An 18,036-nucleotide genomic window follows, 5' to 3' on the forward strand; every position below is an offset into this window, starting at 1 on the left:
AAAATCAGCCCCCTCCTCAATTTCAAAATAGGCAATTTCCAGCCTCTTCAAGCTACCGTCCTCCGTACAATCCAAATGTCTCCAATCAACCTCCGGTGTACCCAACTGATGAAATTGTGGCTGCAAACAAGCAAATGATGGAATCATTAAACAAGCAAATTATGGATTCCAACAAGCAACTCTTAACATCTTTGCAGCATACTCTTCAAATGGTTCACTCTCATACTCAATCCATAGCTAAGCTCAAAAATCAAGTGGGCCAAATAGCTAACTTTGTGAACCAATTGCTTCAAAAGGACAAAGGTAAGCTTCCCGCTCAACCATTTGAAAATCCTAGAGGGATGCATGTGATTAATGAAACCCCTCAATCGAGTGGGCCGAGCCATGAGCATATTCAAGCAATCACCACCCTTAGGAGTGGTAGAGTGGTTGACAACAAGGTTGGTGGAGGCAAAAATGAAAAAGAACCTCCTTTGAAAAATCTAAATTCAAGCTCTTCCAATCAAATTCCAAGCTCTTCTCGTCCAAATATCATTCACGGAAATCCCACACATGTTAACCCAAATGTGGAAATTACTTATGAGCCAAAAGCTCCGTTTCCTCAACGTCTTCAAGAGTCAACACATATTGGGAACAAAAATTGTAAAATTCAAGACATGTGGGAAGTATTTAAACAAGTGAAGATCAACTTGCCCCTCTTGGATGCTATCAAGCAAATCCCTCCCTATGCAAAATTTCTCAAGGACTTGTGCACTCAAAAGCGCACTTCTAAAAATCATTTGCCAAAGAAAGTGAGGTTAACTAAAAATGTTAGTAGTGCTATCATTCAACACAGCACTCCTCCAAAGTATAAGGATCCTGGTGCCCCCACAATCTTTTGTGTCATTGGTGACAACAAAATCGAGAGAGCCCTCCTTGACTTAGGAGCTAGTGTGAATTTAATTCCATACTCAGTTTACTTACAGCTTGGCTTGGGAGATCTAAAGCCGACTTCCGTGGTTTTACAACTTACCGATAGATCGGTCAAGCATCCACGAGGCATTCTTGAGGATGTTATCATCCAAATGGACAAATTTTACTTCCCGGTAGACTTTGTGGTCCTTGACATGGAACCGGTCCACGATCCAAAAAAACACATTCCCGTGATCCTTGGTAGGCCATTCTTAGCTACGGCTAATGCTTCAATTAATTGCTGAACCGGGGTGATGGACATTACTTTTGGAAACATGCAAGTCAAACTCCACATCTTTCATGCAACTCAACATCCTTCCAATGAGGATGATTGTTTCCTTGTTAATGTCATTGATGAAGTGGTCGAAGAATCTCTCCGCTTCATTCTAAGCAAGGATCCCCTTGAAACTTGCATATCTCATTTCGACTTCTCAAACTTTGACATTGATTAATCCATCCAAGAAGTTAATTCTCTACTTGATGTTGACGCTATCATGGATATCCCCCCTTGGAAAATTCCAAATGAGCCACTTCCTCAGCTTTCCACTACTCCTCCGGTTCCATCTCTGAAATCTCCACCACAACTTGAGCTTAAGCCGCTCCCCGCCCATCTCAAGTATGTATTCCTTGGTTCAAATCAAACTCTCCCGGTCATCATTGCATCGGACCTTCTAAAGGACCAAGAAACCAACCTTTTAACGGTGCTACAAGAGCACAAAAAAGAAATTGGTTGGGCAGTGGCTGACTTGAAAGGAATTGACCCCTCCATTTGTATGCACCGCATTCATACAGAGGAGGACGCAAAGCCTACTAGAGAGGTTCAGCGCCGGTTAAATCCTAACATGAAGGAAATGGTAATGAAGGAAGTGATAAAATTGTTAGATGCGGGAATCATCTACCCCATCTCTGATAGCAAGTGGCTAAGCCCCACACAAGTTGTTCCCAAGAAATCCAGTCTCACCGTTGTTGAAAATTCAGCGGGTGAGCTCGTGCCGCAATGAACCACCACCGGGTGGCGTGTGTGCATTGACTACCGGAAGCTCAATTCGTCAACTAGGAAAGATCATTTTCCACTCCCATTTATTGATCAAATCCTAGAAAAGCTAGCCGGCTAAAGCTACTATTGTTTTCTTGGCAGTTATTCCGGCTATAACCAAGTGGCAATCGCCCCCCAAGATCAAAAGAAAACAACATTCACATGTCCCTTTGGAACCTTTGCATATCGTCGCATGCCTTTTGGGCTATGCAATGCTCCGCAACGTTTCAAAGGTGCATGATGCCCATATTTTTCGATATGGTTGAAAAATTCTTGGAAGTTTTCATGGACGATTTTTCAGTCTTTGACTCCTCCTTTGATTCTTGTCTCAAAAATCTATCTCTGGTGCTCCAAAGGTGCAAGGAGATAAATCTAATTCTAAACTGGGAGAAAAGCCATTTCATGGTCCAAGAAGGCATTGTTCTAGGACATGTCATCTCTAAACGGGGAATCGAGGTAGACAAGGCCAAAGTTGAGTTAATCTCTAACCTTCCTCCTCCGAATTCCATTCGTCAAATCCGTTCTTTTCTTGGCCATGCCGGATTCTATCGTCGCTTCAACAAAGACTTTAGCAAAATCTCACGGCCCTTATGCAATCTCTTAGCCAAGGATGTTCCATTCAATTTTGATGAAGCTTGCATGGAAGCTTTCATTAAACTTCGCACTCTCCTCTCATCTGCCTCGATAATGAAATCGCCTAATTGGCCTCTTCCTTTTGAGATCATGTGTGATGCATCCGACTATGCAGTAGGCGCGGTTTTGGGTTAACATGTGGACAATCTCCCATACGTCATTTATTACGCTAGTCGAACTCTTTCTGATGCTCAATTAAATTACACCATTACTGAAACAGAGTTGCTAGCTGTAGTTTATGCCTTAGATAAATTCCGCTCCTATCTTCTAGGTTCCAAGGTCATAGTTTTCTCGGATCATGCCGCCCTTCAGCACTTGTTAGCAAAGAAAGAGACAAAACCCCGCTTGATTCGATGGATACTCTTACTTCAAGAGTTTGACATTGAAATCCGGGATAAAAAAGGGGCAAACAATGTTGTCGCCGATCATCTCTCTCTCTTACTCATTGAAAAATCTTCCGATTTTGCCGCTGTCCGTGATTCCTTTCCAGATGAGCAACTCTTCCAGATTTCTCATGCAAATCTTCCATGGTTTGCGGATATTGTCAACTACCTTGCGGTAGGTAAAATTCCAACTCATTGGTCCAAACAAGAGAAGGACCGGTTCTTCTCCCAAGTCAAGCATTTCTTTTGGGAAGATCCGGAACTATTCAAGTATTGCCCAGACCAAATCATCCGGTGATGCATTACCGAAACTGAGACCACAAGCATCCTCAATTTTTCTGATACTCTTGCTTGTGGAGGCCATTTCAATGCCAAAAACACCGCTCATAAAGTTCTTCAAAGCGAATTCTATTGGCCCTCCTTGTTTCGAGATGCATACAATTTCTGTAAATCATGTGAAAGATGCCAAAGGCTCGAATCCATGTCCCAAAGAGACATGATGCCCCTCATTTCCATCTTAATAATTAAAAGTTTTGATGTGTGGAGAATCGACTTCATGGGACCATTTCCACCTTCTTATGGCTATGAGTACATCCTTGTAGCGGTGGACTACGTTTCCAAATGGGTGGAAGCCGCGGGCACCAGAACCAGTGATTATAAAGTCGTGATCGAGTTCATTCAATCTAATATCTTTAGTCGTTTTGGTACGCCCTGAGCAATCATCAGCAATGGCGAATCACATTTCAGAAATCGTTATCTTAAATTCGTCCTTTTTAAGTATTCCGTTATTCATAAGGTTGTTATCCCTTACCATCCTCAAACGAGTGGTCAAGTAGAGGTTTCTAACCGGGAGATTAAGCACATTTTGGAAAAAAACGGCTCGACCGGACCGCAAAGATTGGTCACTAAGTCTAAACGATGCACTTTGGGCTTACCGGACAGCTTATAAGACACCCATTGGCATGTCGCTATATCGACTTATCTTTGGCAAAGCGTGTCATCTCCTGGTAGAATTGAAGCACCGTGCTTTTTGGGCCATAAAAAGGCTAAATTTTGATCTCAAATAGGCCGGCTCTAATCGTGCTTTGCAACTAAATGAACTTGAGGAAATCCGAAATGATGCATATGAAAGTGCAAAAATCTATAAGGCAAAGACTAAAGCTTTTCATGACAAGCACATTGTCAGCAAGTCTTTCACCCCGGGACAAAAGGTTTGTCTTTTCAATTTCCGCTTGAAACTCTTTCCCGGTAAACTTCGGTCAAGATGGGATGGTCAATACATCGTCACTACTGTCTTCCCTCATGGAGCAATCGAACTCCAAGATCTTGCAAAAGGATCGCTCTTCAAGGTTAATGGCCAACGACTTAAGCCATGCATTGACGGCATAGCCCCAACCCGAAAAATTGAGAAAGTCCTCTTGACGGACCCAATTTACGAGGATTAATGCCTGCTCTAGCTTCGTCTAGCTATCGACTTTAAATTTAGAAACTCAAGGGAAGAAATGCTTCTTATTTCCATGCTTCCCTAATTTCCAATTGCCTAAGCCTTGATATTTTCTGGAAAATGGTTAAGAAAAGCCAAAACTTTAACCTTATCTGGAACTATCTTAAATTGTGTTCCCACAATTCAGACTGGTTTTCTTAGACCTTCTCAATCCTTATTTTCATTCCCGGATGTTTCATCTCTTTCCAGCAATTTCATCGGATCTTTGGAATGCTACACATGTGTGTAACCTCTCATTTTTAATGCATTGTTGGATCATGGTTGCCCAAATTCCATCCATGTATTGGAGTGATGTTGCAAAGTTTGAAATTTTTCCCCAAATTCCATCCATGCATTGAAGGGATGTTGAAAAATTTGCAATTTCAGTCAGTTCACTCAGGCTTTTGCTCACTGGTCCAATTTCGAGCACTCGAAGTCCAAGCTTCGAGCGCTCAAAGCTTTCATTTTTCGTTCAACCAGCTACTGCCTCAAGTTCGAGCGCTCGAAGACAACCTTCGAGCGCTCAAAATTCCATCCATGCCCACTGTCCAAACCTCGAAGTGTCACTTTCGAGCGCTCGAAACTTACTGCCCAAACTTCGAGCGCTCGAAGGACTAACTTCGAGCGCTCGAACTCCCTCCCTCCTTTTTAATCTTGACTCTCTCTCTCTCCCGCGTCTTTCAGTTCTCTCAACCCACGACCTCACTCCTCCATTTCCTTCTTCCTCTCTTCCATTACTTCCCTCCCACCCCCACACTCCTTTCATCACCCCACGACCTCAACCCTTCCAACTTCCTCTCTTTCTCCATTACCTCCTAACCCATCCCACTACTCTCATTCATGCACCAACCACCCATGTCCTCCTACCTTTTCCCCTCCCTTCCATAATTCATCTACCCATTTCAATCATCTCATTCATGCACAGCCATCCCTATAAATACCCATCACCCCCACTATTCCTCCTCATTCCATCCGTACTTCTCTTCATTCTTCTTTCAAGGTATGTCTCTTCTCTCTTTCTCTTCATTCTTTTTGTTCCATTTGTGTTCCATTTGAGGTGTATGGGCATCAAATCCTTGAAGTTTGGTTGTGATTGTTGCTATGCTCTGAGATAGAGAGCATTATGTCTGAAAATTTTTGGGTTTCTTCATCAATTCCTCTCATTCTCACATTCTCTCTTTCTTGGTGCATGCCAAGTGCTCGTTGAAATTCCCAAACCAAATGTCTCGTGCCGGCCCTTCTCGTCGTCCTAGACCCTCTGAGGATGTCCCCGTCGTTCCTTATGAGCAGCCCGCGCCCCTTGGCTAGACAAAAAGCTCAATTATGAGCTTCTCTTCTCGCTTACGGGTGTCTTTGACACTCTTCCCACCACTTCATGGGCTGCCGCGGAATTAGTCAACCGGCGCCTTCAGCACATTTGCCAACCCGTTGCAAAGGTCACCTACCCCCGTGTGGTGCGACTCTTCTACCGGAATCTCAATTGCCCTGAAGAGCCGCCTATCTCTCTCACCACCTCCATTGATGACATCCCTTTTTCCTTCACTCTTGCTGACATGGTAGCAGTCTCTGGCTGTCCTCTGGAGTGTCCCGATGACATTGTCAATCGTGAGAATCTTCCTTTATATGAGGAGACGGATACTTTAACTGTGGAGTAGGTTGTCGTTACCATTTGCAACGTGGATGACCCTCATCGACCCCGGAGCTTTACCCTCAAATCCACTTTTCCGGAGCGAGTTTGGTTCCTTAACTCCGTTCTCAAGCATCATGTTTATCCCTTGGCGCACAGCACTGAGCACCGAGGCCTGATGTTGCAAGCCTTGTATGGCATGGACCAAGGCAAATGGTTCTCTGTCCCGGAGCTCATTTGGGACACATTTATGCGGTTCTAGGACAAGTGTATCAATGCATGGTAGCAGCGTCTTAAAAATCGGCCTTTGCCATTGCCATTTTTCATTATCAAGCTCTTGAAGCACAAAGGCTTCATTGTTCCTCCTCATGAACCGAGAGGCAAAAAGATTCAGACTTTTACTCTCCGCTGGTAGACCAATGTTCTAAGCCATTCTCGGTACCCTCGGCTCTCTGCTCCTCCATTGCCCTGCTCTCCATCTCTTCATTTTTCTGAGGATGATCCCATGGCGAAGGACGCTGAATGGGACGAGCCTCCTGTTGATCTTCCGCTGGACCAGGCCTTCATCCGGGCTAATCTTGCCGGTATTCATGAGCGGATGGGTCGTTTTGAAATTTCTTTGGTAGACTACACTCGGACTGTGCGTAAGGACTACTTCCGTGCCGAAGAAGACCGTCGTCTTGCTGCAGACGACCGACGTGTTGCGGCGGAGGACCGTCGCGTGGCACAGGAGGAATGGCATGAGACTCAATCTCTCCTCAATGCCATCTTCGCCCGTTTTCCCCCGGCCCCGTAGGTAGTTGCTAGTGTTGGACTTTATCTTTTTGTTTCACATGTGTATATTTTTCCTTTCTGTTTTTGTTTTACTTTTAAACTTTAGGACTGTGCTATACACGGGTTTCTCTGGTTAGATATGATTGGCTTTCAATTCCTTTTGTAATCATGTCCACTTCATTTTGAATGCAAATTCTCTAGCTTTTCTGTTATCTTCTGTTCAGCATTTTTCCTTCCATGTTTTACTGTTTATTACTATTTTTGTAGTTGTTTCGGCCTTTTCTTCATGTCCCATTTCAGGTGGCACATTTCAAGTTTAGGGGAAACATTTGCGCATTCACATAGATGGAAACATTTGTCTTCGTTAGTCCACTTGGTATTATTGTTCCTTTTACCCCATATACTCTTTATTTATACATCTTTGTCTTCACACATTGAGGACAATGTGTGTAATACCCCTAAATTCAAAAGAATAATTCTGATATTTTTATTAATTATTTTATTGCATTTTTAAATTGTTTAAGTGTGTATTTTCATTAATTGGTGTATTATTTGATTTTATCTGAATTTATTTGAACTACTTGATATTGTTTAATTTAATTGTTATTAGTTGATTTTATTTGAATTAAATGTTTTATTTTTAGTTTTAATTTAATTGTTTTAATTGTTTATTTATTTATTTATGTTAATTGGTTTAATGTGTTTTAAATGCATTAATTGTAACTTAGGGTTTTAGGTTTTATCATAGCCGACATTGTTATAACCTAGGATTACCTATGGGCCGAGTGATATCTATATGGACTTAAGGTTTCTGTAGAGTCTATATATATATTGTTTATACGTTGATTTAGGGTTACAAATAAAAACCATATTCACCATAATCACGTATACAGTGTGATAGAGAGAAAGGTTGAGAGGAAATACATAGTGAACTTGAGTGATTCAAGGAGGAGTTCGGGACTGAATTAGGAGCAACAGAGGCTGTTTGATACAACTAAGGTAGCCAAAGAAGATAGAGACAACAGTTGGGGGTTTTTAAACCAAAGTCTCAAGGCAAGTTTCTGTTCTTCTCCTTCCCTTTAATTCATGTTCTGTGCATACCTAGTTAGATTCCAGGAATTTAAACTAAAGATTAAAAATGGATTAAACGAAAAATATATCAAGTCTTGTATGCATGTATAAACTATACTGTCTCGTTGAAACGAGTGGTTGCAATAAGTCTTGAGGTTTCTGTTATATGTTTCTTCTCGGTGTTTTGTGTCGTTATTGATTAAATTGAGACCATGATTATGTAATTGATGATTGAACTCTAAATCAAGTGTTAAAAGCAGTGGTTATTATCATTGAATAAATCTGTTTAGAGTCTCTTAAATTTTCTAACTGAAATTCTGTAGCTGTTGCTTTAAGAGGTGGTGTTTCAATACATCTTAGGATTGGATATCAGTGGTTTAACATTTATCTAGGACTAAGTTTGAACATAGAATGAGGATGTAAAAAACACCATAGAGGCTCTGTTAATCACCGGAGTTGGAGAAGAAGACGCATAAACGAACTACGGCATCTAAGGAACGAAGAGCAGGCTCCAAAAGAGGAGGAGCCGCCTCTCCTACCCTTAGAGCCGGTTCCCAAAGGTGTGGAGACGGCTTTACCTTGCTAGGAGCCAGTTCCTAGGGTATTGGAGCCGGCTCTTGTTGAAGAAGAGCAGGCTCTGCATTTTGGAAGAGCCTGCTCTCACCCTAAAGGCTACGGTTTGGGTGTTTGGGAATGGTTAGGGCTGTACAGTGTTTCCAGAAGCTGTTTAAAGGCTACTGTAAGGTGTAATTAAATGTTAAGGACTTATATAAATATTGTAAACACTTAATATGATAACGGATTAAAGAAGGGAGCCATGAACAGCTCAAGGAAAATCTATGTCTTGCACTGTTTTGCTAAGAATTTTAATTACCGGAGCTTAGCAAGTTGTTGGTATATGAATTAATTATGTTTAATCATATTTTTATTTTTATTTACCATGTTATGAACGTAGTGAATTATTTGTAAATTCAACTATGACTGGTTTGGAGTAGATTGGCACTTAATAACTGTTAAATGGTATCAGTTTATGGACTGTATGTGGAATTTAAATGCTATAACTGACTTTAGCCATTTAAATTATTAGAGCATGATATTTTTGGTTCCGTAGTGAATACCTAATACTATTATATATGTATGAATTTATATTTATGCATATTTTGGAGGATGTGAATGCTTGAATATATTGTAGCAGTTTACATTGTTAGATTTAGATTTTTGGCTCCGTAGTGAATACCTGATATTTGTGTATGAGGATTAATTTAACTTGTGCATATTCTGGAGTATGGTTAATTAGTATCTTTCACTGTGTTGTCAACTATAGTAACTAGAGAATTGTATGTACTGGTATGGGACGGTGACATACTAGGTATGGATTAGTTCAAGCACTAAATCCTACCTAAATTGGAATGAGTTGGATTAACCATAAAGAGGTTAAGTCCTACTTATATGGATGTATATGGACCGGTATGGGACGGTGTCATACTAGGGATGGTTTAGCTCAAAACGCATAAACCTAACCTATTAGATTTAAAGGAAGTATTGTAAAATATTCAATCCTAAACCTTGTTTAGTCAGATCAACTGATTAAGTTGAAAGACTATCTGGATTAATTGTGTTTGTGTGTAGTCGGATCGACTGATTAAGTTGAATGACTACCTGGATTAAATGTTGGTTGTGTTTAAGTCAGATCAACTGATTAAGTTGAATGACTAAACTGGATTAAAATTCTTATGTCAATTCAATAAACAATAAAATGGCATACTTTGGGTTAGACGGACTTTATATATATGTTATGGTACCACGATATAGGCATGAGTCTCAGAGTCGTTGGTTAGGGAGCGTATATCGTTTGGGATGGATAACTGGACATAGGTATTGTTCCCTGGTAGGTCTAGGTACTCATGCCCACCTTAGGGTGCGTATTTGCATGTTACCTTCTATTCAGGCTGAGACAAACCTATTGGACTAGCAAGCGTCCTATTAGTGTGCACTATATACATATACGGACTACTCTAGATATGGTTGAGTCTTCCTAGGATGTATCTGCGTATCGGATTACTGTTTGGATTGTAGTAGATCAGGAATTACATGTGGGCCTGACCCACTCCTTTATTTTTTAGGTATTCGTCAGTTCCAGGGTTAGAGCTTGGACGTGCAGAGCAGATACAGATATTCATTCCTCCGACTATGTAGGAATCTTCTCTATGTTAGCTGTAGAATTTATTTCTATGATTTAAACTCCTAATTGAGAATTTTATAAGGGGTCCAATAGATGGATTCCCGAGTTGTAAACTTACAGAGGTTTTGAAGCTTGGATTTTTATAATTATATTTGGAAGATATTTATTTCTAGTTCCTTTCAGCTTTTAAATTTTTATTTCTTAAACAAATTTTGTATTCCGTGTTCGATTTAAAATACTTTAATTGTTTGATATCCCTCGGACTCGGGTCGGACTTGATCAACCCGTGTCTCGGATCCGAGGGGTATCACAATGTGTCATTCAAGTTTAGGGGTGCAATATTGCAATTTTGGTTCCACATTTTTGCTAAGCAATGATAGTATAATTTGAAACTTGTCGGAGATGAAGCATATATTTAATACCTTGTATATAGAAGCAATTGTGAATTTTTGAAAATAAAGAAAAATGTGAATTTGAAATGATCATGTGGATGCAATTTAGTCTTTATAAATGTTTCAATTAAATTCTCGCTAGATCTTATACTCTTTTATGCTTCACAATGCACAGATGCACATTGGAAACTTAACCGTGAGGTATGTAACTTGATTAACCTTGATCTTGACCTAGTTAATCTGAATTGATGAACCTAATAGATGGATACCTTTGGCATGATAAAAAAAAAAATAAAATAAAAAATAAAATAAAATAAAATAAAATAATGACCAGTTTGAGTTTGTAACATTTCCAACTTGAGTTATTAAGTCCTAGGAGTGTCTCTACACTCAACACCCTAAAACCATCTGGTTTGGGAGTTGTTGGCCTAACGCTTGCTACATGGGTTGGTTAAAAAGCTTAAAAGATTTAGACATTGCACGGTCATTCAAAATATATATATATATATATATATATATATATATATATATATATTGTAATAAACATGGTTCGTTAGAGTTCGTAACCTTACCAATTCGAGCTATTAGGCCCTAGGAGTGTCTCTACACTCAGCACCCTAAAGCCATCTGGTTTGCGAGTTGTTGGCCTAACGCTTGCTACATGGGTTGGTTAGAAAGCTTAAAAGATTTCAGCATTGTACAACCATTTTATGTATCATTTATGAGTTATAATAAATTGTCAGCAAGCAGCAAAAGTTGTCTTGTAAATAAATTCATACCTTAGGGACTTCATATAAAAGGGAATTCAATAATTTGAAGACTTGTGTCTTGAAATTGGAAAAAGAAAGTAAAAGCCGCATGTTGAGAATCCAATCCACTTTCACTGAAGTTAGAGTTAATTTCCATTCAAGAGATGACAATTGAGTTATTTATATAGACTAGGATGTTGATGCATGTGTATTGAAATATGTTTAGCCAATTTTTGTATCAATGCTTCATATATGCATGGTAGTTTACTTAATGACCCCGTCTCCAGTCCTGTGTTTGTTTCGAGTTATATTTGAGCTATGTATATATTTCATTTTGCCATGGTTAATATTTTTGTGGTAGCATTCCCATTGTTTGTCATTTCATTGAGTTTTTCATTTTGGTTTTGCTAAGGGACTAGCAAAATATAAGTTTGGGGGTGTGATAAGCGCCGAATATTGCATATTCAAGCGCCCTTAGTTACATTAGTTAAGTCCATTATTTAATTATTTTATGTAGATTAACTTCATGTGTATGTTTTTATATATTTTCAGGCTCATTGGCCAAAAAGGAGCAAAAATGATGTTTTGTTGATTCTTTGAATACCAATGTGCTTAAGACTGAAGTTCTGGCAGCAGTGGAGTTTGACCTTGCTCACCATTTTTGACCTAACAAACTTGAGAAATGGACTTCCATTAAAACATGGCATATTTAGAACTTTGAATTAGCTTTCCAAACCTTCAAACGGTTCGTCATTTGGAGTTCAGAACAAAAAGTTATGGCTATTTTACCAAAATAGTGCAAAACAGGTCAAAAGAAAGGAGCAAGCTGATGGAACTTCGAGCGCTCGAAAGGCTTACTTCGAGCGCTCGAACTTTGGGCAGAATGCTCTCCGGGATCCATCACTTCAGCCCACTTGCTCCTTGATTCCCTCATTTCTGATTTCCATCTTTATGGGTTGGTTAGAGATGTCTTTTTGGTGGGAGTTGAGCCTTGTTTGGTAGGGTTTGGTAGGATAATTTCTACAAGAAGGTGAGGGGAACCACACATAACAAAAATCATATCTCATCTTGCAAGATTTCTAGAGAGGGAAGGAGGAGAAAAAGATTGAGTTCTTGAAGCTACAACAAATGAGCTCGAAAATGGAGGGATCTTCCAAGCTTCTTCCTTCTTCTAAGGCTCCCATGGGTAACTAAACCTCCATCTAAGAAGGTGATGAGGCCCCTCCCTTATAAGCATGTTCTAATTTAGGCTATTTTTTGGGGATGCCAATGTATATTCTATGGTCTTTTCATAACCAAGAGCACTTCGTTTGTTGTAATGAATGTTGATATATGTATGGATGATTTCTGTAAGTTGATTATCTTGTTTTAAATGATGTCTTATATTAATCATATTGCTTGAGTTTTCATAGTGAGAATGGAGACAAGGTTATGAAATGGTTTAATGGCATGTTGATAAGTACTTTGATAGATCATTGCTTAGGTGAAGCCTTTGATGGTTTATGCTTATTTCTTACCTTCATGTGCTTCATTATTTTATCTAGGGCTTGATAATCTTTCATTTAAGTAAATGTGGTTAAGCTACACCTTAGTTAGGTAGTCTAAACATGTTAACCTTTGATGGATCATGCTTGTTTGAGATTTAATGTGCATCTTGTTGATTATATGGCAATTATGTATTACTATATATTTCTTGACCATCATATATTGTTTTTCACCCAATTTAGCTCTAATCTAGCATATTTATAGGAATGGAGGTAGATTCACTTCCCTAGTCCTCTTTACTTGTATTTCATCTCCTTTAAACTCTTGTAAACTTTTATTTTATGTATCTTAATTTCATAACCTAAGTGACAACCAACAAATCCTCTATGAACACCCCGTATCATTCTAAAAAGACTCTAGACACTTAGGTTGCCATAGATTAGCTCAGTCCCAGTGGTTCGACTTACCCGACCAATAGCCTTATTTTACAATGATTCGTGCTATTGCGAAGGTTGATTTATTATAGATCGAATTCTCAACCAATCAGGCTTGTAATTCAATTCCTTAGTTAAATCGTGAGCCCGCGTGGAGGCTATTTTATTGTTCTTTGCATCATCTTTGTTAAAGCATAGAAATATGGATTAAGTGTTTGTGAAGGGAGTTTCATTGCATTGTTGTGAAGGCATAGTGTTTGTCATTCTTTGTGTTTGTTGTGTTTTGTATTGTGCATGCATGGGCGTCGTTCATTGAGACCAACTCTTGCCCCTCTTGATTTGCATCCTGAATCTATCGTTAGAAATCCTAGGGGAAGAAGAAGTTCAAATAGAACCAATCTATCAATGGATGACCATATTGAGGACATTGGTCACATAGACCAACAAGTTATCCTTCATCCCAATGTGCACAATGAAAACATGCAAGTACCATTAAGCATGCCAAAGCCATTCATCGAACCACCACAACAACAAGGCCAAGTTCCGTATGGAATGCCAAGGCTAATGTATGCTCCACAACCTCCAATCATTAATCAAGGAATTCATAACCAAGGTGTTCATGTTGCACCTCAAATAGATAATCCACCTCTTGCTTTAAGAGATCACTGTGTGCCAAATGAATACAATGCACCCACATGCATTCAATTGCCACCATTTAGAGCATATCATTGTGAAATTAAAGCACAAACTATTCAAATGCTTCCTAACTTTCATGGACTTCCTAGTGAAGAACCTTACAAGCATTTGGATGAGTTTCTTGAAGTATGTTTCACCGTAAAATATACGGACATACCGGAAGAGGTCTTAAGACTCAAACTTTTTCCATTCACCTTAAAAGACAAGGCAAAGTATTGGTTTAACAATCTTAGGCCTTTTTCAATCACTTCTTGGGCAAAAATGCAACAAGAGTTTTTAAAGAAGTACTATCCGGTTTTTAAGACCAATACCATGAGAACCTCAATTCGAGAATTTTCACATGGGGGTGGAGAAACATTTCATGAGGCATGGGAAAGTTTCAATGAATTACTTAGGAAGTGTCCACATCATGACATGCCCAAATGGCAATTAGTTCAATATTTCTTTGAGAGCTTATCGAATAACTATAAGGGTATGGTTGATGCTTCCATGGGTGGCTCTTACATTGATAGGCATGAGGATGACGTGTGGCGTCTTTATGAAAGCATGAGTGAAAATTCTTTGCATAGAACATTATCATCCAAGAATGGTAGAAATTCACAAGGTAAGAAGAGTGTAGGCTTACATCAAGTCGAACATTCAAATGAAATAGCCACCGAAATGAAGTCTTTGTCTCAAAGGTTTGATCAATTTTTTATTAACCAAAACTCGGCGAACCAAGTATCTTCCTTTCCTAACCATTCTCATCGTGCATCAAATGAAACATGTATGACTTATTCTAGTGTTCTTCATTCTACTTCTCATTGTCCTCATGAACAAGTGCATAACAAACCTAAGGAATAAGTCAATACGGCTTTTGTAAACCAAGGGAACAATCCTTATGGTACTCATTATAATCCAAGTTAGAGGAATCATCCTAATTTCTCTTGGAAAAACTAAGGAGAAGGCTCAAACCCTTCCCAAGGCGGTTTCCAAGGGAAATACATTCCACCTCCACTTCAAAACCAAGGATCCCAAGGTTATAGACCTTATCAATCATAAGGGAATCAATTTGCTAATTCTCATTTTCCCAACCAATCTTATTCCCAAGGAAACACTAGAAGTCCCGCCTTTGAAGAAAAAGTTTTGAATGCTTTGGGGACTCTTGAGGCTAATACTCAATTACTTCATTCTCATTCTCAATCCATTGCTAAGCTAGAAACCCAAGTAGGGCAAATAGCAAGCACTCTCAATGCAAGAGAGAAGGGAAATATGCCCATTAATGCCCCACTTAAACAACAATGTGTTGTGGAAACCCATTCCTCATCGGAAGGCCATACCATTGAGCATGTTAACGCGGTGACTATCTTGCGGAGTGGTAGAGTTGTGGACAATCAAGTTGAAATGTCCAATAAAGAGAGTAAACCTGTGCAACCTCAAGTTGTCACCCGTCCCGTTTCACATCCCATTCCTCCTTCATTGCATATACATTACCTTGTAGATGAGAAAGTCTAAAAAGATGTGTTTGAAAAAGAAGTTTTGAAAAATAATGTTGAAAAGGTTTATTTGAAAAATGATTTGAAAACTTCTTGTGTTGAAGAGAGTTCAAAAGAAAACTTTGAAAAAGTGTTTGAACCAAAGGTTCCATTTCCGGATGCCTTAAAAGGATCCATTTCAAAAGACAAGCAAAAGGCAAAAACCAATGAAATCATGGAAATGTTTAAGCAAGTGAAAGTTAACCTTCCACTGTTAGATGCAATCAAGCAAATTCCGGCTTATGCCAAATTCTTGAAAGACTTGTGCACCCAAAAGCGAAAGAACAAGAGCCAAGCACCAAGAAAAGTGGTTTTAACCGAACAAGTAAGCTCAATTTTGCAACATAACACTCTTCCAAAGTTTAAGGACCCCGGTTCACCCACTACATCATGCATCATTGGTGATCATATCATTAATTGGGCACTTCTTAACTTAGGAGCAAGTGTTAACCTTCTTCCATATTCGGTCTATGTTAAATTGGGCCTAGGTGAATTGAAACCGACGTCGGTAGTTTTGTAACTTGCCGACCGATCCATTAAGAAACCTAGGGGTGTCATTAAGGATGTTTTGATCAAGATTGATAAATTCTTCTTCCCGATTGATTTCGTTGTCATAGACACAGAACCGGTTCCCAATCCTAAAAGCCAAATTCCCGTTATCCTTGGCCTTCCTTTCTTAGCAATTGCTAATGCCAACATAAAATGTAAGACGGGGATAATAAAGATTTCATTTGGCCACATAAAGGTGAAGTTGAATATCTTTAATCCCACACCCAATTCATTTAACAAATATGAAGGAGAGGTCAATATTGTAGATGAATGTCATGATCTTCATTGCCAAGGAAATGAGCTTTTGTGTAAAACCAAAATTTCCAAAGGATCATCTTCGACCTTGCATTCTAAAAGTCTTGTTTCCAATTCTTGCTTTGAAAGGGCATGGAAGCCCAAAAGTTTTGATGGCATAAACAAAGGATCAAAAGCCTCTTTTGAGCTTGATCCAATAAGTTCTTCAAAGGACCATTTGTTGGGTGGAGTTCAAAACATTTATCACCCCAACAAGGAGGGGATGCATTATAAGATCTTTGATCCAGGGTAAAAGAGTCCAATGTCTTGCTAGAGACGTTAAAGACTAGCAAAAGTATTCGTAGGGTGTCAAAACCCTATTCCTCCCCCATTTCTATCTTTCATTTCATTTCTTACGAAGTCTAGATACTTGTTTTTGGTTTATATGCATTTCAAGGAACTTTGGTGAGGATTGCATAAGCTTTTATGTCATAATTGAGCATTTGGCAAAGTTCGATACATTGGAGTTCGATCGATCGAACTGTGGATTGCACTCAACACTTAGAAAAATTTTCAATCTGCAGAAACCTGCATCCAAATCACCTCTCTGTCCCATCGTTCGAACCAACTCCAAGATCGATCAAGAAATTCTTCGATCGATCCAACTTTCAAGTTTGATCGATCTCAGGACTTAACACTTAGAAAATTTTTGAGCCTGCAAAAACCTGCATATTTTAACTCTCTGTCTGATCGTTCGAAACATTCCAAGATCGATCAAGAAGTTCTTCGATCGATCCAACTTCCCAATTCGATCAATCTCATGTTCCAACACTTAGCCAAATTTTTGAACCAAAAACCTGCATAAAAAAATAAATAAATAAAATAAAATAAAATTCAAAGCAAATCAAAAATATTTTGTTTTACTTTATTTTCCAATTTTTAATTTTATTTTTGCAAATTTCAAAAAAACCAAAAATCCAAAAATACTTTGACAGGAGTTCATCAAAGTTCGATCGATCATAACTCATCTTCGATCAATCGAACTAGTCGGGAAATGTTTTTAAACACAGAACCAAGGGTCTTGAGATCGATCATTTGGATCGATCTCAACACATCAAACCCTAGCCTTTCATTCCCTTCTACTGTAAATCATCTCCCCTAGTTCAGGCACCACTCCGGCGAGATCCAAGCACCTTGAATCTCAGTCCATCTTCATCTTCTTCATCTTCTTCATCTTAGTTTTTCACAAGTTCGTTCTCCACTTCTCTCATTCTCTTGAGGTAAGTTCCGATACACCCTCCGTGGATTTGAACTATCATGCATCAATAGCTGTTTCTAAATGACATAATCGTGTTGCTTTCATGTTAAATCTGTCATTCTCCAAGCTTAAGCATCCATGTTTTTGTATATATATATGTGTATATGTTTTGGGGATTTTGGTTAGATTTAGATGTTGGGCCATGTTTGGGATGGAATTAAGATTCATTTGTGTTATTGGAGGGTCCATGAACTTATTCGTGTGGGCCCCATGCTTCAAAAGTCACAGATCTGTGACTGTTAGGTTTCATCGTCGCACTGTTTGATCGATCAAACAAATTTATGATCGATCGAATATTTGTGATCGATCCAACTCAACCTTCGATCGATCCAACTTTTGTGATCGATCTCATTTCTTTTTATGATCGACCGAATTTCACAGATCTCATATACACACTCCATTCATCTTATCTTATGTTTATGCTACCTTATTTATGCCATATGCCTGTGATATTCCACATTGGATGCATTTTATACTTACATTGTTTGGCATGTTTCATATTCTGCCACTTGCATAGAATCATGC

The 18,036-nt window shown here is 39.0% G+C and overlaps 1 pseudogene; it reads right to left on the reverse strand.

The window, feature by feature from the left end:
- Positions 1-14,213: 14,213 nt before the first annotated feature.
- LOC132315242 (small nucleolar RNA R71) lies at positions 14,214-14,312 on the reverse strand (annotated as a pseudogene).
- Between the last annotated feature and the right edge of the window lie 3,724 nt (positions 14,313-18,036).

Source organism: Cornus florida, unplaced genomic scaffold (genome assembly GCF_030987335.1).
Source record: "Cornus florida cultivar Cherokee Brave unplaced genomic scaffold, ASM3098733v1 CherokeeBrave_3.0.0_Hap2_Chr06, whole genome shotgun sequence".
Classification (NCBI taxonomy): domain Eukaryota; kingdom Viridiplantae; phylum Streptophyta; class Magnoliopsida; order Cornales; family Cornaceae; genus Cornus; species Cornus florida.